The sequence below is a fragment of the Macaca thibetana genome, chromosome 4, assembly GCF_024542745.1.
Source record: "Macaca thibetana thibetana isolate TM-01 chromosome 4, ASM2454274v1, whole genome shotgun sequence".
NCBI classification, from domain to species: Eukaryota; Metazoa; Chordata; class Mammalia; order Primates; family Cercopithecidae; genus Macaca; species Macaca thibetana.
Window position 1 is genome coordinate 58,755,728 of NC_065581.1, and position 26,843 is coordinate 58,782,570.

At 38.3% G+C, this 26,843-nt stretch overlaps 1 protein-coding gene across 2 annotated transcripts in view; it reads right to left on the bottom strand.

Moving 5' to 3' along the window:
• LOC126953305 (60S ribosomal protein L21-like) overlaps nucleotides 1–26,843 on the bottom strand; it is a 710,657-nt gene that overhangs the window by 669,314 nt on the left and 14,500 nt on the right. The gene's annotated exons all lie outside the window — the stretch shown is intronic.

Genomic DNA, 26,843 nt, shown 5'->3' on the forward strand with positions numbered 1-26,843 from the left:
TGAGCCATGCTACCCACATTCCAAGTCTCCAGCTTATAGACAGAAAGTTGCGGGATTCTCAGCCTCCATAATCACATAAGCAAATTAATAAATCCCCTCTCATCTATCCATCTATACATTTTTATACCATTTGTTCTGTTTCTCTGGAGAACTCTGACTAATACAGTCAGGGTGCCTACCTTGAAGTACTGTAAAGAGGCTAGCGAGTAAAAACATTAACTACCTTTAACAGTGTATTAATCGGTTCTTGCTTTGCTATAAAGAAATACCTGAGACTGGGAAATTTGTAGGGAAAATAGATTTAATTGGCTCATGGTTCTGCAGGTTGTACAGAAAGCAGATGCTGGCATCTGCTTCTGGGGAGGCCTCAGGGAGCTTTTACTTCTGGTGAAAGGCAAAGTCCCAGCAGGAGTCTTAATTGGTAGGAGCAGGATGGAGAGAGAGAGGGGAGGTCACTTTTAAATGACCAGATATGAGAACTTACTATCACTAGAACACCAAGAAGGAAATCCACCCCCCATGATCCAGTCACCTCCTACTAGGCCCCATCTCCAACAATGGTTATTACAATTCATCGTGAGACTTGGGTAGGGACACAGATCTAAACCATATCAAACACTACCTAGCACATAGTCAACACTCAATAAATGTTAAGTCTTTATATGACATTGGCTCATGATTATTTTAGACAAGTCCTAGATTTCAAGTTGGTAAATTTTATGGCCAACATAAGTAGTAGATGAAAATGCATCAGGATAAAATAGGTTTGTGATTTTTATTCAGTATAATGTAAGAAATTCTCAATGGAGTTTGTGGTAAGGAAAAAAACAAATTATGTAATTTTTAGACCAGTAAATCATAAACAACCAGAATCTAATTTGTTAGTAATTATTCCACTAAGCATTAGCATGCTTTACCAGTTAGTCAAATATTACTATCCATATATATTTTATGTGCTCATGTACACATGTACATATAAGGGCAGATATATTTTGGATGCTAACTCAGCAATGCAGTAAGTGGTGATAATGATTATTCATGCAGTTTTCCCAAGAGTTTTTCTACATAAGATTAGAGAAATATTAGTAATTAAGTCATAAACCTGTGTTTGTAAACGTTATTAGAGTTGTATAATATGTACTTGGTAATTTTAGTTTCTCCTGCATTATACTTTATCTTATCTATCTAGTCAAAATCAGACTATTTCAGTAAGAGTAAATTAATGGTAGTGTTATACTGTTCCTGAAAATAGTGCAGTAGTCTTCCTTTTTGTGCCCCTTCCATTGAAGAAGTAATTTGTGATATGAATGTGTTTCATTGGTTTTATCACAAAAAATAGAGATAATTGATTATACCTTTTAACTGCATTGCCAGTGAGTTATTTTAAAAAAAATCAGTGTCTTTGGACCATTTTTTGACTATTTTAGCTCTAATACTTCCTATTCTTTATTATTAATAAAGCTTCCACACTGATCCCCCTAACCATTTTCCTCTCAGAGGGTCCCCTTTTTCTTGAGTGCCTTGACTTTCCATTTCTGTAACCTCAAACATTTACTTAATTACTTTATCTTAAAACAAATTTTTAGTTTTCTATATTCTCAATAGTAGCATTTCTGTCTGCATTTCTCTTTTAGCACTTATCACTTTATATCATATAAATATTTGGGAAGGGGGCAAAGGCCAAACTCCATACTTATAACATACTATATGATATCAACTTTGACTCATTGACTCTTACTCTGAGGCGCTTGGAGGTTCTTGCACCCTATAAAGCAAACCTAATGCATAAATTGTTGATAAAAGTGAGTCAGGGGCTTCTCTATGACTCTTATGCCTTTGAGGGGGTTAGTAAAGGACAAGAAAATGTCAAATTTGCTTTTACATGACAAGTACTGAGATAAGAAAATAAAAATAATTACCTGCTTTCAGGTAGTTACTATGAATCTTGTGCTCTCTTGCTAGTATTAAAAAAAATCTTGCTGGGCAAAATACAAATTGATCTAGTAAAAATTTGTGATCCATTTCCAATGAGAAAGTCTTAAGAATAAATAAGCTGGTGGAAAGTAGGCCCCCATTTCTGGCATTATCATTTTGGTGAGCCTTTGGCAAGAAGGAATAGGCAAAATGGACTTGAGGCAGCAGTGGCAGGGAAGAGCCAGAGGAATGGCCCTGAACTTTGGGGTGATAAAAGTGTCAACACCCAGCTTGACACCTTTGCTTCTGCTCTTAAACAAAGACCTAGAAATTGGAGTCCAAGAGGAGTCAAATTCTGGGTAGAGGGGAGTCACCAAGAGCACACACATCATCACCTGAAATGAGTGTACACCCAATCCCACTCAGGCCTAAGCCTGAAGATTAGAGGAAGAACAACTAGGATTATTACCTTCCCTTGTTTATTGTTCTTAGTTAAATGGAGTTTATTCTATGCTGGGAGCATGATGTGCTGTAAGGCCTTGTTAAAAGTTTAAGAGTAGCTTAAATCCATGTGGATTAGTTACGGAGAATTAGAATAAGCTATTTACCTGTTTTAAAAAATTCTTTAAATTATGGGATAACTTAAACCAGAAGAAGGGACAGTTACCAGGTAGGGAAAGTCTCTAGAAACCGAGTCAGAAAAGAAATAGCTGAATAAACTGGTTGTTTAATCTAGAAAAGAGGATTTAACAGGTATCATGATAACTTTTCAAATAATTACAGACCCTTTATATGGGAAACTGTACTACTTTTGTTTCAACTAAAGAAGCAGTCCTAAGACTAATGAATATCCTATATTAAGAGGTAGATTTCAGGATAGTGGAAAAACAAATCAGTCAATCACCAACTAACCAACAAACAAACATAAACTTTTACCACAAGAGAAAAAAATGCTTTCTTATGAATTAATGAGTTCTGGGTCATTAAAAGTGTTCAAGCAGAAACTGAATGACCACATTTAGGGAATAGTGCAGAAAAGATTCTAACATCTGATAATGGTTGGGTTAAATGACCTATAATATTTCTCTGAAATCCTACATTTTATGTTTCTTAGAATGTACCAAATTTAATGCCTTTAGATGTAAGAATCAGGAAGCCATAATATTTCTGAGCAATTTCTCATGTCTCATTTAGTAAAAAATAAAGAAATGAACTAGTTCCTGAATGAGAAAGGAATAGACTTGGAGCTTTGTAAAATTTTCTGATCAAAAGAGGCCTTCAAAATCTTTTGTCCTATGGAATCTAAGAAAATAATGCACTAAATTATAACACCTTTCTCATATATATATATATACACACACACACACACATATATGTAGTGTCTGTGTGTACGTGAAAGCTACTTTCATTTCTCATCTTGTGAGGAAGAAGTCATCTCTAAGGTTTATCACTTTTTATGATCCCATTCACCTCAGAGAGCAGTTTCTCAGTGTGCAGTCAGAGCACCATTTAATTCAACTATCCTCGGGTGCTTCTTTAAAATTTAGATTTTTGGCCGTACTCAGACATAATGAATTAGAATCTTCTGGATGGTACCTTTTGAATCCTAATATTTAACAAATACCATCATGATTCTTACGCATATTAAAGTTCAAGAATATTTTCTGTAGATCTTCAAGATTTGAGGTTTCGGTATATAAACATATTTTCATGTTATCAAATATCCAAAAACCCACTTCTTCTTAATTTCAGGGGATAAAACCCTTGACAAAAGTCAATCATTGCTCTCTAAAAATATTTTTCTTGGTGTAGTTTTTAAATTTTTCTTGCTTTCATTCATCAACTTAAGAAAAAGAAAAAAGTCACGATATATTTATTTTTGCATATGAGCATGCACTTCTAACAGGGGAATCATGTCAGAGAATTTTAAAAAGAAGGAAAAAAATTTTGTTTTGTTTATTCATGTAAAAATAGTTGGTAGTAGGTTAACTTATTATTTACAACAGCATGCTACTGAATTCAAAGATATGCCTGTATTCTATATAGTCAGTAATAATGTTGTTTCATTCCATGGTCTTAAAAATTCATGTTCTTGTTTGAAGGGGTAACTGTGTTTACCAAGACATTTTTAAAATTTCCAGTTACAGAAATGATACTCAACCTATCTAAAGAAAACGAAATAACCTCATAACTGGAAAGGATAGGAGTGAACTTCAGGTATGTCTGGAGCTGGGGTTCAAATAATGTCATCAGAAGTTTGTCTTGCGCCATCACTTAACTCTGTTTTTTTCTGGATTAACTTTGTTCTGTAAGTGCTCCCTATGTGGTCGCAAAGATGCCTGTCACTGAAACCAGCCCAATTTATCCACAGAACTGATATTTACAGGTTTTTTTTTTTTTAATTGAATAAACATAGAAATTGACCTTCTGGTCTTAAAACTTGAAACTTACATTTGTCTTACCTGAGATCTTCCTCAGGAAGTCAACTTTCAGGAAAGGGAATGAAAGTCACTAGATCATCTTATCCAGCCAGTTGCCTCCCTAATGTCTGTTTACCAACTCCTCTTCCTTACCCCTTCCTAATTTGTTTTCTCTCATGTAGTTAAATTTCTTCCCTGCTATATAAACCTCTAGATTTGCAGTTTGGCTCCCATCTCTTTAGTTGACATCACTCAAATAAAAAGTCTTCTTCCCTGGCAATACTGATTGACTCAATGATTGGCTTTCTGTATGGGGAGCAACAGGACCTCTGGCATTTTGTAACATCATCAGCATTAGGTTCATATCATTCTTACACCTAATGGCCAAAGAGAAAAAGAAAAACTCCCAGCATGACCTCCTTGGCCCAGCCTGAGTTGTACACCTATTCCTGACTTAATCGCAGTGGTCAATGAAATGAAGTACTTGGAGTTCTCTAATTTTTTCATTCCTGGGTCACACATCCAACTTTGAAGACAAGGTTTGTGTCATCAATGGGAATCGAAGAGTATGTGTGAGCAGGGGCTTGATTCTCCCAAAGAGGGCGATGCTGAGCAGAAGAAAGTAGATGATGTCCCCCAGTGGAACTACTTAAAAGTCCTTTCAATAGATATTTATTGATTATGAAATATTGGAGCTATAGAGGGAAACTCCACACTGATATCCTCTCATTATGCTCAACCCAGTGAAAGGGATTAGTTTTTGACAATTGCTTTCTAAAGTGGTAAGGGCTATGGTGGATATAGAAGTTCTGAGAGAGCCAAGAGGAGTGTAGCTAAGTAGGACTCAGTTATTTGAAGAGAAAACACCAGAGGTGACAGGTGAGCTGGATCTGGAGATATAGTGGGAGGGAGAACCCTGGAAGAGGAACATAATTTAAAAAGGAAAGTAAGTGAGAATATCATCTTCTTATATGATCGCTGGTATTTATATTATAGTCAAAGTAGACGTTTAAGCAAGCAGTTTGAGGAAAAGTCCTCAGTCAGGGTAAAATTTGAGTTGTTTGTTCATTTTGGCTGGGAGCCAGTGTAACCTAACCTAGATAACTCAATTTCTACTAAAGTGAACTGTGATTCTACTTGTAGGGAAAGTCCTATAGTGGGAATAAAGTTTTTTTTTCCAGACCATGTTAAGATAAAATGTTAGAAAGCTCTTAAAGGCAATTGCAGTGATGTTTAACACTTTTACTTCATACTGAAGGAAAAAATGTGGCAGCAATTCAGGAAGGCCATGCTTAAAATCCAGTGAAATGCAGGAACACTAGAAGTTAAAAGTGAAACAGTTCTCTGTAGATTTTGTTTGCTTTTAAAGATAAGAAGTATTCCATGCATGTGTCACTGGTAATGATTTAAATATGGAACATTCTGAATACAATATTGGTTCAAAATATAAAAACAAAAATAGTTGTAATTATTTTGGAGTGGAATGGAGTGAACTGGTGCCAGGAAAGAGACGGTGTAACAAGGCAGTACAATTGCAAAACTATGTTTGGATATAGTTAGCTTCAGAGAGACCAAGCAATCATATAATGATAATGTAGGTGATGATATTATGAACACTGTTTTAAACCCTATCCCTATATTGTTGTATTTAATCTTCAAAATGACCCTTTATGCAGGCTGCAGTATTTTCACGATGAAATAACAAGACAAAGATAAACTGAGTAACATAGCCAAAGTCAGGGATCTGGTGTTAGATCTGAGATCCTAACATATGCAGTGACGCTGGAGTCCAACTTTGGATAATATTTGTTAGTATTTATTAAGCATCTACTGTGAGTCCAGACTTATATTTGCATCTTCTGTTCTTCACAGATGCTTGATGAATAGATATTATTTTATACCCCATTTTACAGATGAAGAATGACTGAGAAGCTGAGAAAATTGTTCAAATAGAATTAATAAATGCAAAAATCTTGACTAAAAATAGATCTTCTGGACTTCACAGACTGTGCTTGAATCACTACTCTATATGATCTCTTTCCTATGCTAGATACAATGATAATCATAAACAAGGGGTAATCTAATCTTTCATTATCCTTTATAAATTCACAGCAAATGCCCATTTAATTACCAGATACTACTCTACTGAGATTTTAATAGTAAAGAATTACTGAAGAATTTAAATATTCTAGTCACAAAAGTAGTTAATTTTAAAGCAATCTGTATCCATGCTATATAGAACTATGTGCAGCAGTTTGGGATTCAAATTTATTTATGAAAAATTACTTTAAAATATGTTTTATATATTCATTCTCAATACCTCTCTGAACTTACTCTTAAGATATTTCATTGAATTGTGATACTGATTTCAGATATAAAATTGTTAGATCTCTGGTTAAATACACCTGGTAACATTTGTCAGAGGTTAAAAATGTAACACGGGTTTATGGTTCAATGTAATCGATTGAGCATAGGCCAATGTCTACTGCTTTGTTCCAAAACTCATTTTAATAGGAATATAAATATAGAAATAAGAAATGGAGGAAGGATGTCAATGGGATATGAAAGAATTTATAAAATCTAATGGGAAGTAATTAGTGGATGAAGGAATAGAAATAAAGGAAGCCACATCTTAGAAAATGTGCAAAGAGGAGCACATATCAGAAGAGCCTTACCTTGCCTTTCAAATACCAAGAGGTCATATGGGACTTGGAAATTCCAGGTTAGAATAGACACAGGTGTGTGTAACTGTTTGAAAACAAGGGAGAGGAGGGTAATGGAAAGCCTGTAGCTGCATAATGTTCACTTCTCACATATCTTCCTTTCCTTTGAGCACGACCTAAAGCCAAAGAATGCCTCCAAACAATTATATATATATATATATATATATGTAAATTAACTAAAAATGGGCACAGAAAGTAGAATAGTGGTTACCAGAGGCTGAGAGGAGGAATGGGAAATTACTATTTATAATAGGTACGGAGTTTCAGTATGGGATGATGAAAAAATCTGGAGCTAGATAATGGTGATAGTTGCATAACAATATGAATGTACTTAAGGCCACTGAAATTAGAAATGTTTTAAATGGTAAATTTTATGTTATTGGTATATTACTACAATAAAAAAAGTAAGGAGACTTCTTAAGTATACTGATTAAAAGGATGATATGGTAAAACAAGGACAGTTAACGTGGGAATTGCTATCCTGGTGGGAAGCCTTCAGCATTTCAGCCAGTCATAGTGGTTGACTTGCTACCACAGCCTCAACACAAGGTTAAGGCTTCCAGTTGATAAACTTTTGCCCATGAATATGAAGAGCTCAGCTAGATTTTCTGTTTTTCTCAACCCTAAATACAAACCAGGAATCAAGGATGGCCAGACAAATGAGGAATGTTAAAGAGAAAGAGCAAGATTAATAATTAGCAACAGTGGTCTGATAGGAAATAGTTAATCTAGTAAACAGAAGAGTACTTTAAAATTCTCTCTAATTAGGCTGGGCGTGGTGACTCACGCCTGTAATCCCAGCACTTTGGGAGGCCAAGGCAGGTGGATCACGAGGTCAGGAGATCGAGACCATCCTGGCTAACATGGTGAAACCCCGTCACTAGTAAAAATACAAAAAAATTAGCCGGGTGTGGTGGCGGGCGCCTGTAGTCCCAGCTGCTCCCCAGGAGGCTGAGGCAGGAGAATGGTGTGAACCCGGGAGTCAGAGCTTTCTGTGAGCCGAGATTGTGAGCCGAGATCGCGCCACTGCACTCCAGCCTGGGCAACAGAGCGAGATTCTGTTTCAAAAAAAAAAAAAAATTATCTGTAATTAGTATTATTAGAGGGATGTTAGAGAGATATTTCATTTATTAAATCATAAAAGTGTGCTCTAAAAAACACATAAAAATGTAACCAATGGGAAAAAAGTAAACAATCTCTTAGAATAAAAGGAGAAAAAAAAGCATGAAAAGGAAAATGAGAATAAAGACAAGGATTAATTCAAAGTTTGTTACATAAATAATGGAAGTTCTTGAAAGAGAAAACAGAGCAAGCAATTATCAAATAAATAATGAAAGAGGTAACCTTAAGCTGAAGTATGAGTCTTTATGTTGAAAAGGCCCACTGTGTACTCAGCAAAGTGAAGAAGATGCATTTTCCGAGACATGTTATGAAAATTCAGAATATAAATGGTAAAGAGAAGATGCTAAAGTTTTTAGAAAGAAAACAACAAAGGTAAAAAGCAGATCACCTTATAACTCAATAATGAAAAAACAAAAAGCCCAACCTGAAAATGAGGAAAGGATATGAATAGACATTTCTCCCAAGAAGAGAGACTAATAGCCAAGACGCATATGAAAAGATGTTAAATGTCAATAGCCATCAGGGAATGCAAATTAAAACCTCAATGAGATATCACTTCACACTCTCTAAGATGGCGATGATGAGAGAGATAATAAGTGGTGGAGAGGATTTGATATGCTGAGACCCTCTTACATTGCTGCTTGGAGTATAGAATGGTGTATTGCTTTGGAAAACAGTTTGTCAGTTTTATATGACCAAATAATTTCACTCCTAGGTATATAACCAAGATAAATCAAAACAAATGTTCATACAAAAACTTATGCATAAATGTTTATAGAAGTTTTATTTATAATAGCCTTAAAGTAGAAACAACTCAAATGTCCATCAACTGACAAATGGGTAAGCAAAATGTAGTACGTACATACAATGAAATAATATTAGGACATAAAAAGGAATGAATTCCCGATACATGCTACATGGATGAACCTTAAGATCATTATGCTAAGTCAAAGAAGTCAGTTACAAAACCCTAAATATTTGAGATTCCATTTTTAAGGTATGATCACAATGAAAATCTATAAAGATACAATACAGATTAGTGATTGCTGAGGGATATGGGGTTTGAGGGAAAATAGGAAGTGACTGCTTACTGGATATGAATTCTTTTTTTTCTTCTTTAAATTTCAACTTTTATTTTAGATACAGGAGGTATATGTGCAGGTGTGTTACACAGGAATATTGGGTGATGTTGAGGTTTGGAGTATGGACCCCATCACCCAGATAGTGAGCGTAGTGCCTAATAGGTAGCTTTATTCAACCTCCCACCACCAGTAGTCTGCAGTGTCTATTCCCATATTTATATCCATGTGTGTTCAATATTTAGCACCCACTTTTAAGTGAGAACATGTGGTATTTGGTTTTTTTATTCCTGTGTTAATTCACTTAGGATTATGGCCTCCAGCTCCATTCATGTTACTGCAAAGGACATGATTTTATTATATTTATGCCTACGTAGCATTTCATGGTGTATATATACCACATTTTCTTTATTCAATACATCATTGATGGGCACTTGGGTTGATTCCATGTCTCTGCCATTGGAAATAGTACAGCAGTCAACACAGGAGTGCATGTGTCTTCTTGGTAGAATAATTTGTTTTCCTATGGGTATATGCCCAGTAATGGAGTTGCTGGGTGAAATGGTAGCTCTGTTTAAAGTTCGTTGAGAAATCTCCACACTGCTTTCCACAGAGATTGTACTAATTTACATTCCCATAAACAATATATAAATATTATATAAACAATATGTAAACATTCTGTTTTCTCTGCAACCTCACCAGCATCTGTTAGTCGTTGAATTTTTAATAGTAGCCATTCTGACTAGTATGAGATGGTATCTCATTGTGGTTTTGATTTGCATTACTCTGATGATTAGTGATGCTGAGCACTTTTTCATGTTTGTTGGCTGCTTGTGTGTTTTCTTTTGACAAGTGTCTGTTCATGTCCTTTGCCCATTTTTTAATGCTATTTGTATTTTGCTTGTTGATTTAAGTTCCCTATAGATTATATATAGTAGGCCTTTGTTGGATGCATAGTTTGTGAATATCTTCTCTCATTCTGTAAGTTGTCTCTTGGTATGTTGAGTTTCTTTTACTGCACAGAAGCTCTTTAGTTTAATTAGGTCTCACTTGTTTATTTTTGTTTTTGTTGTGATTGCTTTTACGGACTTAGCCAAAATTTTTTACCATGGCTGATGTTGAAAAGAGTATTACCTAGGTTGTCTTCCAGGATTTTTATAGTTTGAGATTTTACATTCAAGTCTTTGATCCATTTTCAGTTAATTTCAGCTAATCCATTCAGAAAAAGTGAAAAGTAGGGGTCTAGTTTTAATCTTCCGTGTATGGCTAGCCAGTTATCCCAGCTCTATTTACTGAATAGAGAGTCGTTTCCCAATTGCTTTTGTTAGCCTTGTTGCAGATGGTTGCAGTTGTACTTTATTTCTGAGTTTTTTATTCTGTTCCATTGCTCTGTGTCTGTTTTTGTACCAGTACCAAGATGTTTTGATTACTGTGGCTTGATAGTATAGTTTGAAGTTGGATAGTGTGAGGCCTCTGCCTTTTCTTGTTGTTTTTGCTTAGATTGTTTTGGCTGTTTGGGCTTTTTTGGTTCCAGATGAAATTGGGAATTATTTCTTCTAATTCTGTGATAAATGCCATTGGTAGTTTGATAGGAATAGCATTGAAACTGTAAATTGCTTTGGGCAGTGTTCCCATTTTAATAATAATGATTCTTTGGGCAGTGTTCCCATTTTAATAATAATGATTCGGCCGGGCGCGGTGGCTCAAGCCTGTAATCCCAGCACTTTGGGAGGCCGAGAAGGGTGGATCACGAGGTCAGGAGATCGAGACCATCCTGGCTAACACAGTGAAACCCCGTCTCTACTAAAAATACAAAAACTTAGCCGGGCGAGGTGGCAGGCGCCTGTAGTCCCAGCTACTCGGGAGGCTGAGGCAGGAGAATGGCGTGAACCCGGGAGGCGGAGCTTGCAGTGAGCTGAGATCCGGCCACTGCACTCCAGCCTGGGTGACAGAGCGAGACTCCGTCTCAAAAAAAAAAAAAAAAAAAAAAAAAAAAAAAATATTAATAATAATAATAATAATAATAATGATGATTCTTCCAATCCATGAGTGTGGAATGTTTTTCCATTTATTTATGTCATCTTTAGTACCTTTCAGCAGTGTTTTATGGCTCTCCTTGTAGAGATTTTCCACCTCCTTGGATAGCTGTATTCCTAGATATTTAATTTTCTTTGTGGCTATTTTGAGTTGAATTGTGTTCTTGATTTCACTTTCAGCCTGGATGTTGTCTGTGTGTGTAGAAATGCTAATGATTTTTGTACACTGATTTTGTATTTTGAAACTCTGCTAAAATCATTTATTAGTTCTAGGAGCCTTTTGGCAGAGTATTTATGATTTTGTTGGTATAGAGTTATATCACCTGCAAAAAGAAATAGTTTGACTTCTTCTTTTTCTATTTAGGTGCCTTTTATTTCTTTGTCTTGCCTGATGGCTCTGGCTGGGACTTCCAGTACCACCTTGAATAGAAGTGGTGGGAGTGGGCATCCTTGTCTTGTTCTAGTTCTCTAGGGGAATGGTCAAGCTTTTGCCCATTTGGTATGATGTTGACTGTGAATTTGTCATAGATGACTCTTATTATTTTAAGGTATGCTCCTTTGATGCCTAATCTGCTGAGGGTTTTTATTATGAAGGGATGTTGGATTTTATTGAAAGATTATTCCATGTATATTAGATGATTATATGGTTTTTGTTTTTGCTTCTGTTTATGAGGTTGATTGGATTTATTGTTTTTTGTATGTTCAACAAGCCTTGCATCCCAGGAATAAAGCTTGCTTAATTGTGATAGTATATCACACAAGTATTAACTTGCTGATGTGTTACTGGGTTCAGTTTCTTAATACTCTGTTGAGGATTTTTGCATCTATGTTTATCAGGGATATTGGCCTGAAGTTTTCTTTTTTTTGTTTTGTCTATACCAGATTTTGGTATCAGGGTGATGCTGGCTTCATAGAATGAGTTAGGGAGGAGCCCATGCTCCTCAACTTTCTTGGAATAATTTCAATAGGATTGGTATCAGTTCTTCTTTGTACGTCTGGTAGAATTCCACTGTGAATGTTTCTGGTCCAGGACATTTTTTGGTTGGTTGGTTATTACTAATTCTATTTCAGAAATTGGTATTTGTCTATTTAGGATTTCAATCTCTTCTTGATTCAGTCTTGGGAGCTTGTATGCTTCCAGGAATTTATCCATTTCCTCTAGATTTTCTAATTTCTGTGCATAGAGTTGTACATCATATCCTCTGAGGGTGCTTTGTATTTCTGTGGGATCAGTGGTAACATTGCCTTTATTGTTTCTGATCGTGCTTCTTGGACTCTTCTCTTTCTTTTTCTTTGTTAATTTAGCTAGTAGTCCATCAATTTTATTTGTTTTTTTTTTTTCTGGTTTCATTAATCTTTTGTATAAATTTTGCATCTCAATTTCATTAAGTTATTTAATTTTAGTTTTTAAAAATTTTCTCCTGCTACTTTGGGGGTTGGTTTGTTCTTTTACTTCTACTTCTTTTAAGTGCAAATTTAGATTGCTAATTTATGGTCTTTCTGACTTCTTGATGAAGGAATTTAGGGCTATAAACTTTCCTCTTAACACTGCTTTGGACTGCGTGCAGAGCTTTTTGTAAATTGTTTCCCTATTTTCATTAATTTCAAAGAATTTTTTTATTTCTGTCTTAATTTCAGTTTTCACCCAGGAGTTATTCAGTATTGAGTTATTTGATTTTTATGTATTTGTATAGTTTTGAAATATCTTCTTGGTATTGATTTCTGTTTGTATTGCACTGTGGTCCAAGAGTGTGCTTGGTATGATTTCAATTTACTGCGGCTTGCTTTATGACTTAGCATGTGGTAGATTTTAGAATATGTTCTGTGTGCAGATGAGAAGAATTCTGTGGTTGTTGGGTGGAGTTTTCTGTATATGTCTATTAGGTCCAAATGTCAAGTTTAAGTTCAGAGGTTTTTGTTTTCTACCTTGATGATCTGTCTGTCAGTGGGGTGTTGAACTCACCCATTATTATTGTTTGGTTGTCTAAGTCTTTTGTAGGTGAAGAATAATTTGTTTTATGAATGTTAGTCCTCCAATATTGGCTGTGTATATATTTAGGAGAGTTAAGGCTTCTTGTCAGATTGTACCCATTATCATGATGTAATGCCCTTCATTTGTCCCTGTTAGTTTTCATTGGTTTAAAATTTGTTTTATCTGAGATAAGAATAGTGACTCCTGCTCTTTTTTGTTTTCCATTTGTATGGTATATCTTACTCCACCCTTTTGCCTTGAACTTGTTGGTGTTACATGTAAGATGGATCTCTTGAAGACAACATATGGTTGGGTCTTTTCTTTTTATCCAGACTGCCATCCTTTGTCTTTTAAGTGGGGGCATTTAGCACATTTACATTTAAAGTTAGTATTGATATGTGTGATTTTGATCCTTTCATTGTGTTGTTTTCTGGTTGTGTATGCAGTCTTGATTGTGTAGTTGCTTTATAGTGCCTGTGACCGATGTGCTTAAGTGTGTTTTTGTGGTAACAGGTGTCATTCTTTGAATCCATGTTTAGCATTACCATAAGGACTTCTTGTAAACTGGTCTGGTTAAAATGTATTCCCTCAGCATTTGCTCATCTGAGAAGGATTTCATTTCTCCTTCACTTAAAAGGCTTAGTTTGGCAAGATATAAAATTATTGGTTGGAATTTCTTCTCTTTAAGAATGCTAAAAATAGGCCCCCAATCTCTTCTGACTTGTAAGGCTTCTGATGAGCCATCTGGTGCCAGACTGATGGGATTCCCTGTGAAACTTACCTGCCTCTTCTTTCCAGCTGCTTTCAAGGGTTTTTTCTTTCACATTGACCTTGATGAATCTGAAGATTATATGCCTTGGAGATGGTCATTTTATATAGTATCTTGCTGGGGTTCTCTGTTTTTCTTGGATTTGCATGTCAACCTCGCTAGTAAGATTAGGGAGATTTTCAGGGACTATATTCAAATTGCTTATTTTCTATTCCAATTCCAAGTTGGTTATTGTCTTTCTTTTTCTTTCAGGAATGCCAGTGAGTTGTAGATTTGGCCCCTTTATATAATCCTATATTTTTGGAGCTTTTGTTCATTTTTTCTTTTCTTTTCTTTTTTTTTTTTTTATTATACTTTAAGTTCTAGGGTACATGTGCACAATGTGCAGGTTTGTTACATATGTATACATGTACCATGTTGGTGTGCTGCACCCATTAACTCGTCATTTACATTAGGTATATCTCCTGATGCTATCCCTCCCTCCTACCCCCTCCCCACAATAGGACCCAGTGTGTGATGCTCCCCTTCCTGTATCCAAGTGATCTCATTGTTCAGTTCCCACCTATGAGTGAGAACATGCGGTATTTGTTTTTCTGTTCTTGCGATAGTTTGCTGAGAATGATGGTTTCCAGCTGCATCCATGTCCCTACAAAGGACACGAACTCATCCTTTTTTATGGCTGCATAGTATTCCATGGTGTATATGTGCCACATTTTCTTAATCCAGTCTGTCACTGATGGACATTTGGGTTGGTTCCAAGTCTTTGCTATTGTGAATAGTGCTGCAATAAACATACGTGTGCATGCCGTTCATTTTTCTTAACTCTTTTTTCTTTATTTTTGTTTGATTGAGTTGATTTGAAGGAGCAGTCTTCCAGCTCTGAGATTCTTTCCTCAGCTTGGTCCCTTCTGCTGATAATACTTCCAATTATATTATAAAATTCTTGCAGTGATTTTTTTTCAGCTCAAGAAGTTCATTTTGGGTCTTTCTTAAAATGGCTGCTTTGTCTTTCAGGTCTTCAATCATTTTACTGAATTGCTTTGCTTCCTTGGATTGAGTTTCAGCTTTCTCCTGGATCTCAGTGGTGTTCCTTCCCACCCATGTAAGGAACTCCAAGTCTGTCATTTCAGACAATTCAGACTGGTTAAGCACCATTGCTGGGGAGCTATTGGGTTTCTTTGGAGGTAATGGGACACTCTGGTTTTCTGAATTTCCAGAGTTTTTGTGCTAATTCTTTCCCATCTGTTATTCTTTTAACTGTGGTGTAAATTGAGTATAGTCAATTGACTTTCTTTCTGGAAGTTTTTGAAGGGCTAAGACTCTATAGTGGATATTTGTCTATTGTTGAATTCTTGTCCTTGGCTTTGCAGTGGGGAGAATTAGTAAAATGTTTCTTACTGTAGTTTGGGCTACAATCCAGTAGATGGGACTTGAGATCAATGGGCCATGGATAGGCTCTTACTTAGCCACATGGCTTCTTTGTATGACTTTGCATTTGCAGATGTGTTCTGTGGTGTGAGGAGGATAGTGTTGAACCCCTCACTGGGTCTCTACTCCTGGACCTTCGAGGAGCCACCTCCCATCATTGGCACTGAGCATATGGCTTTGGTAGTTGTTGTTAGGTCTTTTGGGCTATGGGGCTTTCCTGAGGAGAGATCTAGCAGGGAGATAGACCGCACTCTTACCAGACCAACCCTGCGGAGGGAGGCAAACCTAGGTCCCACACCAGTCTAAGAACTTGTGTGACTCACCTCTCTCAGTTTCTTGAGAATGCTGGCTCATCTCTCATTCAGGTGCTGAGCACAGATCATGGCTCAGCACTCCTAAGCCACAAACTGTGGCCCTGGGGTGGCAAAACCTGGTCATGGCTCCCTCCTCTGGACCCACCTCCAGGTACACTGGAGGATCCAAAGGGCTCCCAGGCTGCTGGAACACACTCAGGTGTAACAAAGGTTCCAGACTGGGCAGCAGAGGCTGCACTGTGTACACACTCCTATGGGGTGGCCAAGTTGGGCCTCTAGGATGGGCTGGCAGTTAGGGGGCTCTTAGGCAGATGTTCCCTAGACCTGTGGGGAAGCAGATCCTGTTTTCTCCCTGGCAGTTAGCTGGAGCCAAAGCCTCTCAGAGGGAGACAGGTAGCCCTGCAGGATGGGCACTTAAGGCCAGGCTCCACTGAAGTTGACCTGCACTCAAATGTCCCTGGTTCCATGCTTGCTGCAAGTCCATTTCTGTCTAATCTCTGGGGAGATCCCCTGCTACTTCCCATGTCCTAGGGGATGTGGGATCTCCTGCAGCTAGGATCTCAGAGGTCTGTGGCAAGAGTGAGCAGTCCCCCAGTCCCTTCATTCACCCTTCCCCAGGCACCATCTGGGTTTCTTTTTTGGAGACAAAAAAGTCCTTGTAGGAATGGTTGCACAGGTCTGTGAATATACTAATTATTAATTAATAATAATAATAATTATACTATTTATAACTTTATAATAATTATTTATATATTATGAATTATTTAAATAAAACTAATTATTTATAATAATTATTATAATAGTATTGAATATACTAATTATTAATTCAATATACAAAATTATTGAATTGTATACTTTAAGTGGGTGAATTGTGTTGTGTATGATTATATGCCAATGAAACTGATATTAGGAAAAACGTCACACTGTTATCAGTCTTATAAATAGCATTAATTCTAGAAGTCCATGTATAATGTGTCAATAAATAAAGACCACCCAGGTGAGAAAGCAAAGGCAGTCTATTTAGGGCTTTCTTTAGCAATGGAGTCAGCCACCATTACTTGGTTTTGGCAGAAACTGAAACGGGAGGCAGAGATGTGGCAAAGTGTTATAGTGGAAAAACGGGAAGGCTTCATGTATGCTGATTGGAAGGTGTTGGTATAAGGAAGCTGTAGGTAGGCTAACTAGAAGTGGGGCATCTTATGTGATTAACAAAGGGTGTATACTGTGTCTGCCTTTCTTTGGCTTGTACTAAGTTGAAAGCAGGAACAAAAATTAGGGAACCTACCATTATTAATCAACTGACTGTTTGGGATCCATTTTTTTGTTTGTTTGTTTTTCAGGAACAAACAATCCAAAACCAAACAATAACCATTTAGTCTTCTTCGATTGTTTGCTAGAGATAGTGGTTTGACTTCCTCCAAGTCTAAATGTCAGGTAGTAGCCTGGCTTCCTGGTCTGGTTACTGTAGATAAGGGATTTGTTCCCTAAACTGGTTGTAGCAGATTGTGAGTCAAAGCTGTATTTTTATATGTGGTCTGGTTATTGTTCATTTGTATATTTAGCTTCTCAGTAAAAATGCTTTTAAAATTGTGGAGGAAAAAAGCCATTAAAAATATGTACCCAAGAATTAATAAAATGTGAGGGCCAAATAAAATGTTACATATATGGAGGGGATCCATAAACTTTACTTAGGAAGTGAATTGAAGATATGTTTCAATAAATAAGCAAGAAAGCGAAGAAACGACATTCAAAAAAAGGTGATGCAATTCAGACAAGCAGGAACCTGAAATTCTAGGAAGAGCATGGTGTGTCTCTTCCTAGAGAGCAGCCTAGAGAATAGGGATGCTAGCAAGGAGTTCTGTGTGGGCAAGGAAGGAAGGGAGATTTTAAAAGAGTTGATATAAAGGGCTGTTTCCAAAGAAAGTAGGGATATGTAAGGGTGCAGGGAAAGAAAGACAGGTACTTTAAAAAGGCATTAGATCCTACAGGAAAAACCAGGAAAAACACAAATATATTTAGTGTTTGCAGTTTTATTATTTTGAATGATGGTTCACAGCAGAGCCTATAATTTTAAAGCTGCAATAATACAAACACTATTGTTTTTCAATAAAGATAAAATGTAAAATAACTTAGTTACAGAACACATTGTATATATTATCATCCTTGATAAAGTAGTAAAAGTACAGGTGACAGAAGTGGGGAGGTAGAAAGTGGGGAAAAAGTGCAGGGACAGGCAGAGGTGCAGATCTCATTGTCATAAGACAGGAAGCCTAGAGATACTATCCATAGTTAGGAAATGAAAAATAAACAGGTCAGTTAATATTTTTTTTATTTTCTAAAATATTTTGAAATCTGAGATTCTCTAATTGTTTTAAAAGAATATACTTGGAGTAGCCATCTACATGTTTCTCCCCTTTTCTGACCAATCAAGTTTGAGATCCATAGCTTCCTTTCACTGTTGCCTGTTTATCTTCCATTCCCTCTTCATCACAATCCATTTCTCAATCATTGACTTCTTAATAGCCAAATCTGATGAATTCTTTTTAGTTTTTTTTTTATATATTTGAGTCATTTTGCTAATGAGAACTCGTTTTCTAAAAGCAGACAGACTTTAACTTTCCTGTTATTACTCTCTAAGGAGGGTGATATTACTCCCAATATTGCAGGAATTGTAAACATTTTGTGTGATATTTTTCCTAATATCAAGGGGCAAGGGAGGATAATATTGCTCCCAATATCACAGGGGGTGTATACCCACCCTGTGATATTGTTTTTAATATCCAGAGGAAAAGAGAATGACATTACTCCCAATATTGCATGAGGTGAACACACCCTCTGTGAACCCTAAGATTCAGAGGGAGAGAGGATGATATTACACCCAATGTCGGAGGGGTGTACAAACCCCTGTGATAGTGTTTCTTATATCCAGGGGGAGACAGGATAATATTACTCTCAATATCACAGGGGGTGTACACCGCCCCTCCCGCAATATTGTTTGTAATATCCAGGGGAGGAGAAGATGATATTACTCTCAATATCGCAGGGAGTGTACACACACCCTGTAATATTGCAAATAATATCCAGTGGGGGAGAGGATATTACTTTCAATGTTGCTGAGAGTGTACATACCCCTTGTGATATTATTCCTAATATCCAGGAAGGGAGAGGATGATATTACTCCAAATATCGCAGGGAGTGCACAACTTTCCAGAGATATGGTTCCTAATATCCAGAATGGGAGAGGATAATATTACTCCCAATATTACAGGGGGTGTACACTTCCTCCTGTAATACGGTTTCTAATATCCAGGAAAAGAAAGAATGATATAACGCCCAATATTGAAGGTGTACACTCCTTTCCTGTGATATTGTTCCTAATATACAGTGGGGAAGAGGATGATATTACTCCTAATATCACAGATGGTTTACACACCTTCTGTGATATTCTTCCTAATATCCAGTGAGGGGGGAAATAACATTACTCCCAATATTGCAGGGTGTATACACCTCCCCGGGATGTTTTTCCCAATATCCAGGAGGGGAGAGGACGATATTAATCCCAATATTGCAGGGGGTATACACCCCCCTGTAATATTGTTCCTAATATCCAAGAGGGAGAAGGATGATATTACTCCCAATATTGCAGGGGGTGCACACCCTCTGTGATATTATTCTTAATATATAGGTTTGGAGAAAAGAATATTAGTCCCAGTATCTCAGGAGGTGTACACCCTTTTGTTGATACTGTTTTTAATATACAGAGGGTAGAGGATGATATTACTCCCAATATCGCAGAGGATGTACACCCCCCCTGTGATATTGTTTCTAATCCAAGTAGGGGAAAAATGGTATTATTCCTAATATCGCAGAAGATGTACACTTTCCCTGTGATATTGTTCCTAATATTCAGGGGGTAAGAGGATGATGTTTCTTTCAATATTGCAGGAGTTGTACACCTCATCTGTGATATAGTTTCTAATATCCAGGAAGGGAGAGAATGATATTACCACATTATAGCAGGGGATGTACATGTCTCTGTGATATTGTTCCTAATATCCAGAGGGAGAGAGGATATCACTCCTAATAACGCAGAGGGTGTACACCCCCGTTATGTTGTTCCTAATATCCAGAAGGGGAGAGGATGTCATGACTCCCAATATCTCAGGGTGTGTGCACACTCCCTGTAATATTGTTTCTAAAATCAAGTGGGGGAGAGGATAATATTACTAGCAATATCACAGGGGGTGTACAGCTCCCCTGTGATATTGTTCTTAATATCCAGGGGGAAAGAGCATGATATTCCTCCTATCATAGCAGGGGGTGTACACCACCCATGTGGCATTGTACCTAATATACAGGAGGGGAGATGATTATATTACTTTCAATATCACAGAGAGGGTACATCCCCTTTGTGATATTGTTCCTAATATCCAGGGGGGAGAGGATGATATTACTCGTAATATTGCAGGGGGTGTACTCCTTTTTGTAATGTTGTTCCTAATATCCAGGAAGGAAGAGAATAATATTACTCTCAATATAGAAGGGGGTATACACTCACCCTTTGATATTGTTCCTAATATCAAGGGGGGTGGGAATCATATTACTCTCAATATCACAGAGGACATACAACTGCCCCCCCCACCCACCATGACATTGTTCTCAATATCCAGGGTGGAGAGGATGATATTACTCTCGATATTGCAGGGTGTGTACACCCGCCCTTTGATATTGTTCCTAATATCAAGGGAAGTAGAGGATCTTATTATGCCCAATATTGCAGAAGGAGTACACCCCCCATGAGATACTGTTTCTAATATCCAGGGGTGGAGAGGATTATACTACTCCCAATATTGCAGGGGGTGTACAAGCCCCCTGTGATAATGTTCCTAATATCCAGGAAGGGAGAGGATGATATTACTTCCAAGATCACAGAAAGTGTAAACCTCCCTTGCGATATTCTTCTTAATATGCAGGGAAAAATACGATGATATTACTGTGACTATTCCAGGGGGTGTACACCACCCCCTGTGATATTGTTCCTAATATCCAGAGGGAGAGAGGATGATGTTACTCCTAATATCTCAGGGAATGTACACCTTTTCTGTGATATTGTTCCTAATATCCAGGAGGGGAGAGGAGGATATTACTGTCAATTTGGCAGGGGTGCACATCCCCTGTAATATTGTTCTTAATATTCAGTTTGGGAGAAAAATTACATTGGTTTCAATATCGCTGTGGGTGTACACTTCCCCAGTGATACTGTTTTTAATATGCAGAGGGGGTGGGGGGAGGATGATATTACTCCCAATATCACAGGGGGTGTACACCACTTCTGTGATATTGTTTCTAATATCCAGGCAGAGAGAAAATAATCTTACTCCCAATATCGCAGGGGGTGTACACACCCCTGTGGTATTGTTTGTAATATTCAGGGGGAAAGAGGTTGATATTACTTTCAATGTTGCAGGGGTTGTTGTACACCTTTCCTGTAACATAGTTCCTAATATCCAGTGGGGAAGAGCATGATGCTATTCCTATTATAGCGGGGCTGTACACCCCCCCATGATATCGTTCCTAACATTTAGAGGGGGCGAGGATGCCATTACTCCCAATATTTCAGGTAGTGCACACCCCTCCTGTGGTATTGTTCCTAACGTCCAGAGAAAAAGAGGATGATATTACTCCCCATATGGCAGAAGGTGTACATGCTTCCTCTGATACTGTTCCTAATGTTCAGGGAGGGAGAGGATGATATTACATTCAATATCACAGGTGTACACCCCCACTGTGGTATTTTTCATAATATTTAGAGAAGAGGATGATATTACTCCCAATATCGCAGAAAGTGTACATCCACTCTGTTATATTTTTCCTAATATCCATGAAGAAAGAACATATTACTTCCATTATCCAGAAGGTGTACACCCACTCTGTGATGTTGTTCATATTATCCAGGGGAAGAGAGAATGATATTACTCTTAATATTGCATGGGTTGTACAGTCTTTCGTGATATTGTTCCTAATATCCAGGGGGGAAAGGATGATATTACTCCCAATATCACAGGGGTGATATTGTTCCTAATATCTAATATCTAAGAAGAAAGACGAGGATATTACTTTCAATATTGCAGGGGGTATAAACCTCCCCTGTGTTATTGTTCCTAATATCCACCAGGGGAGAGGATGATATTACTCCCAATATCCCTGTGGGTGCACACCGCCCGCCCCGTGGTATTGCTCCAAATATAAAGGGGGCTGAGAATATTACTCCCAATATCGAAAGGGATGTACACCCCTGCTGTGATATTGTTTCTAATATCGCAATATCCTAACTCCCAATATTGCAGGAAGTGTACACCTCCCCTGTTATATGTTTCCTAATACCCAGAAAAGGAGAGAATGATATTACTCCCAATATGCAGGGTGTGTACAACCCCCGACTGAAATTGTTCATAATATTCAGGGGAGGGAGGATGATATTACACCAAATATCATCAAATATTTGATATTACACCAAATATCAGGGAGTGTCCACTTTTTTGTGATATTGTTCATAATATTCAGGGTCGAGAGGATGATATTACTTGCAATATCGCAGGGAGTGCACACCCTTCTGTGATATCGTTCATAATATTTAGGGAAGGAGAGGATAATATTACTCCTGCTATCACAGGGGGTCAAAACCACCCTGTGATATTGTTCGCAATATCTAGAGGAGTAGAGGATGATATTACTCACAATATCACAGGGGGTGTACACCTTCTGTGATATTTTTTGTAATATCTAGAAGGGAAGAGAATGTTATTACTCCAAGTATCACAGTAGGTGTACACCCCTCTGTGATATTGTTCATAATATCCAGTGGGGAAGAGGATATTAATCCCAATATCGCAGGGGTTGTACACCCCCCTGTGATATTGTTGGTAATATTAAGGGGAGGGAGGACGATATTACTCCCAATGTTGTAAACACCATGTGTCTACACCTTCCTGTAATCTTGTTCATAATATCCTGCGAAGAAACGATGACATTACACCCAATATCGCAGAGGGGGTCCACCTGGCTGTGACACTGTTCGTAATATCCAAAGGGGGAAGGATATATCGCAGGGCATGTACAGCCCCCTGTGATATTGTTCCTAAAAACTACGGGGGGGGGGAGAGGTGTAAGAGGATCTTTTTCCCAATATCGCAGGGGGTTTACAACCCCTGTGATATTGTTTCTAATATCCAAGGGGTAAGAGGATGATATCACTCCCAATATCTCAAAGGGTGTACATACACCCTGGTATATTTTTCCTAATATACAAGAAGGAGAGGATGATATTATTCCCAACATTGCAGGGGGTGTACACCCCCCTGTGATATTGTTTGTAATATTCAGGGGGGAGAGAGGATGATATTTCTCCCAATATCATAGACGATGTACACTCTCCTGTGATACTGTTCATAATATCTAGAAGGGGAGAGGATAATATTACTCCCAATATCATAGGGGTATACAAACTTTTGTGATATAGTTCAAAATATCTAGAAGCAGAGAGGATAATATTACTCTGAGTATCGCAGGAGGTGTACATCCCCCTGTGATATTGTTTGTAATATCCAGGGGGAAAGAAAATGCTATTACTGCCAATATCACAGGGGGTGTACACCCCTCTGTGATAGTGTTCATTATATCCAGGAAGAGAGAGATGATATTACTCCCAATTTCATAAACAACTTGTGTGTACACCCCTCTGCGATAAACACCCTCATGGAATATTGTTCCTAATATCCAGAGGGAAAGAAGATTATATTACTCCCAATATTGCAGAAGGTGTACACCCCCTCCTGTGATATGCTTCACAATATTCAGGGAATTGGAGGATAATATTACTCCCAAAATCGCAGGAGGTGTATACCCCCACTGTAGTATAGTTAATAATATCCAGGGAGAGACAGGATGGTATTGCTCCCAATATTGCAGGGTGTGCACACCCTTGCTGTGATATTGTTCCTAATATTTATAGGGGGAGAGGATGATATTACTCCCAATATCGCAGGCGGTGTGCACCCCCCAGTGATATTGTTCCTAATATTCTGGGGGGGAGAGGGTGATATTACACCCAATCATCACAGGGGGTGTACACCCCCACTGTGATATTTTTTATAATATTCGGGACAGTAGAGGATGTTTCTCTTAATATCGCAGAGAGTGTACACCCCTCTGTGGTATTGTTCGTAATATTTAGTGAGAGAGAGGATGTTATCACTCCCAATATCGCAGGGGCTGTACAACCTTCTGTGATATTGTTTGTAATATCCAGGGTGGGAGAAGATGATATTACTCGCAATATCGCATGGTAGTGTGCATCCCACTGTGATACTGGTCATAATATCCAGGGAAAAAGAGGATAATATTACTCCAAATATCGAAGGGGCTGTACACCCTCCCGGTGATATTGTTCGTAATATCCAGAAAGAAAAAGGATGATATTACTCCCAGTATCCCAGAGTGTACACCCCTGTGTGATGTTTGTAATATCCAGGGAGGAGAAAATGATATTACTCCCAATATCGCAGGAAATGTACACCACCTCTGGAATATTGTTCTTAATATCCAAAAAGGAATGGATGATATTTATCCCAATATCACAGGAAATGTACACCACCTCTGTAATATTGTTCTTAATATCCAAAAAGGAAAGGGTGATATTAATCCCAATATCACAGAGGGTGTACACTACTCCTGTGGTATTGTTCCAAATATCTATGGAGGGAGAAAATGACATGACTCCCAATATCGCAGGGGGTGTACACCCCTCCTGTTATATTCTTCCTAATATCAAGGGAAGAAGAACAACATATTACTCCCAATGTCGCAGGATATAATCCCCCTGTGATATTGTTTTTAATATTTAAAGAGGAAAGAGAATAATATTATTCCCAATATTGAAGGGGGTGTACACTCCCCCATGATATTGTTCCAAATATCCAATGAAAATGAGTATGATATTACTCCCAATATCACAAAGCATGTACTTTCCTTTTGTGATATTGTTCCTAATATCCAGGGGGGAGATGATGATATTACTACCAATATCGCAGGGGGTGTATACGCCCCCTGTGATATTGTTCCTAATATTCAAAAGGAAAGAACATGATATTACTCCCAATATCGAAGGGTGTGTATACCCCCTGCGATTTTTTGTTTTTTAGACGGAGTCTCGCCCTGTCACCCGGGCTGGAGTGCAATGGCACGATCTCTGCTCACTGCAACCTCCGCCTCCCAGGTTTTAGCAACTCTCCTGCCTCAGCCTCCGGATTAACCGGGATTATAGGTATAACCTGCCGCCATGCCCGGTTAATTTTGGTACTTTTAGTAGAGACGGGGTTTCACGATGTTGTTTAGGTTGGTCTTGAACTCCTGACCTCAAGAAATCCACCCACCTCAGCGTCCCAAAGTGCCGGGATTACAGGCGTAACCCCGCCCCCCCACCATCCCGTGATGTTGTTACTAATATTCAGGGAGAAAGAGGATGATACTAATCCCATTATCTCAGAGGGTGTACACTTCCCCTGTGATATTGTTCCAAATATTCAAGGGGGGAGAGGATGATATTATTCTTAATATCGCAGAAGGTGTGCATCCCCGCTGTGATATTGTTTGTAATATTTGGGGGTGGGAGGAGAGGAGGGTGATATTACTCCTTATATCATGGGGTGTGTGCACCTCCTGCGATCAGGTTTATAATATCCAGAGCGGGTGAGGTGGGTGATATAACTCATAATATCGCGGAGAGTGTGCAACCTGCTGTGATATGATTTTAATATCCAGGAGGGGAGAGGAGGGTGATGTTACTCATTATATCTCGAGGGATATATGACCACCTGTGATATAATTTGTAATATCTTATGGGGAAAAAGAAGGGTGATGTTACTCCCCATATCGCAGGAGGTGGACACCCTTCTGTGATATGGTTTGTTATACCCAGGTGGGGAGAGGAGGGTGATATTATTCCCCAAACCCTGGGTGTGTACATACCTCTGTGATACAGTTGATAATACCCAGAGTGGGAGAGGAGGGTGATATTACTTTCAATATCCTGGAGGGTGTACACTTCCCTGTGATATGGTTCATAATATCGAGGAAGGGAGAAGTGGGTGATATTACACCCCACATCACGGGGGGTGTACATCCCTGTGATATGGTTTGCAATATCCAGAAGGGGAGAGGGAGATATTACTTCCCATATCGCAGGAACCCTACACCCCTCTGTGATATGGTTCATAATATGCAGGGGGGCGGGTGGAGAGGGTGATATTACTCTCCATATTGTGGAGTGTGTACACTCCCCTGTGATATGGTTTGTAATATCTGGGGGGGAGAGGATATTATAACTCCACATACCGTGGAAAGTGTGATATGATTCGTAATCTCCCAAGTTTGAGAGGCTGATATTACTCCCCATATAGCGGGGGGCATACACCCCTCTGTGATATGATTCGTAATATCCCAGGGAGGAAAAGGTGATATTACTTACCATATCAAAAGGGGTGTACACCTTCCTGTGATATGGTTCGTAATATCCCAGGGGGGAGAAGGTGATGTTACTCTCCATATTGTGGGGACGTACACCCCCCTGTAATATGGTTTGTAATATTCCGGGTGGGAGAGGGTGATATTGCTCTCCATAGCGTGAGGGGTGGACAACCCCTTGTATAATATTCTTAACGTTCCAGGGGAGAGAGGGTATTACTCCCCATATCGCGAGGCGTATACCGCCCTGTGATATGGTTTGTAATATCTTGGGGGAAAGAAGTTGGCATTACTTTCCATATCGTAGGGGGCATACACCCCCTTGTTATATGGTTCATAATATCTCAGGGGGTAGGGGTGATATTGTTCTCCTAATCATAGAGGCGTACACATCTCTGTGATATGGTTCATAATATCCTGGTGGGGAGAGGGTTGTGTTACTCATACCATGAGAGGTGTACACTCTCCTGTGATATGGTTTGTAATATCTCGGGAAAGAAAGGGTGATATTACTCTCGATATCCTGGAATCTTACGCCCCACTGT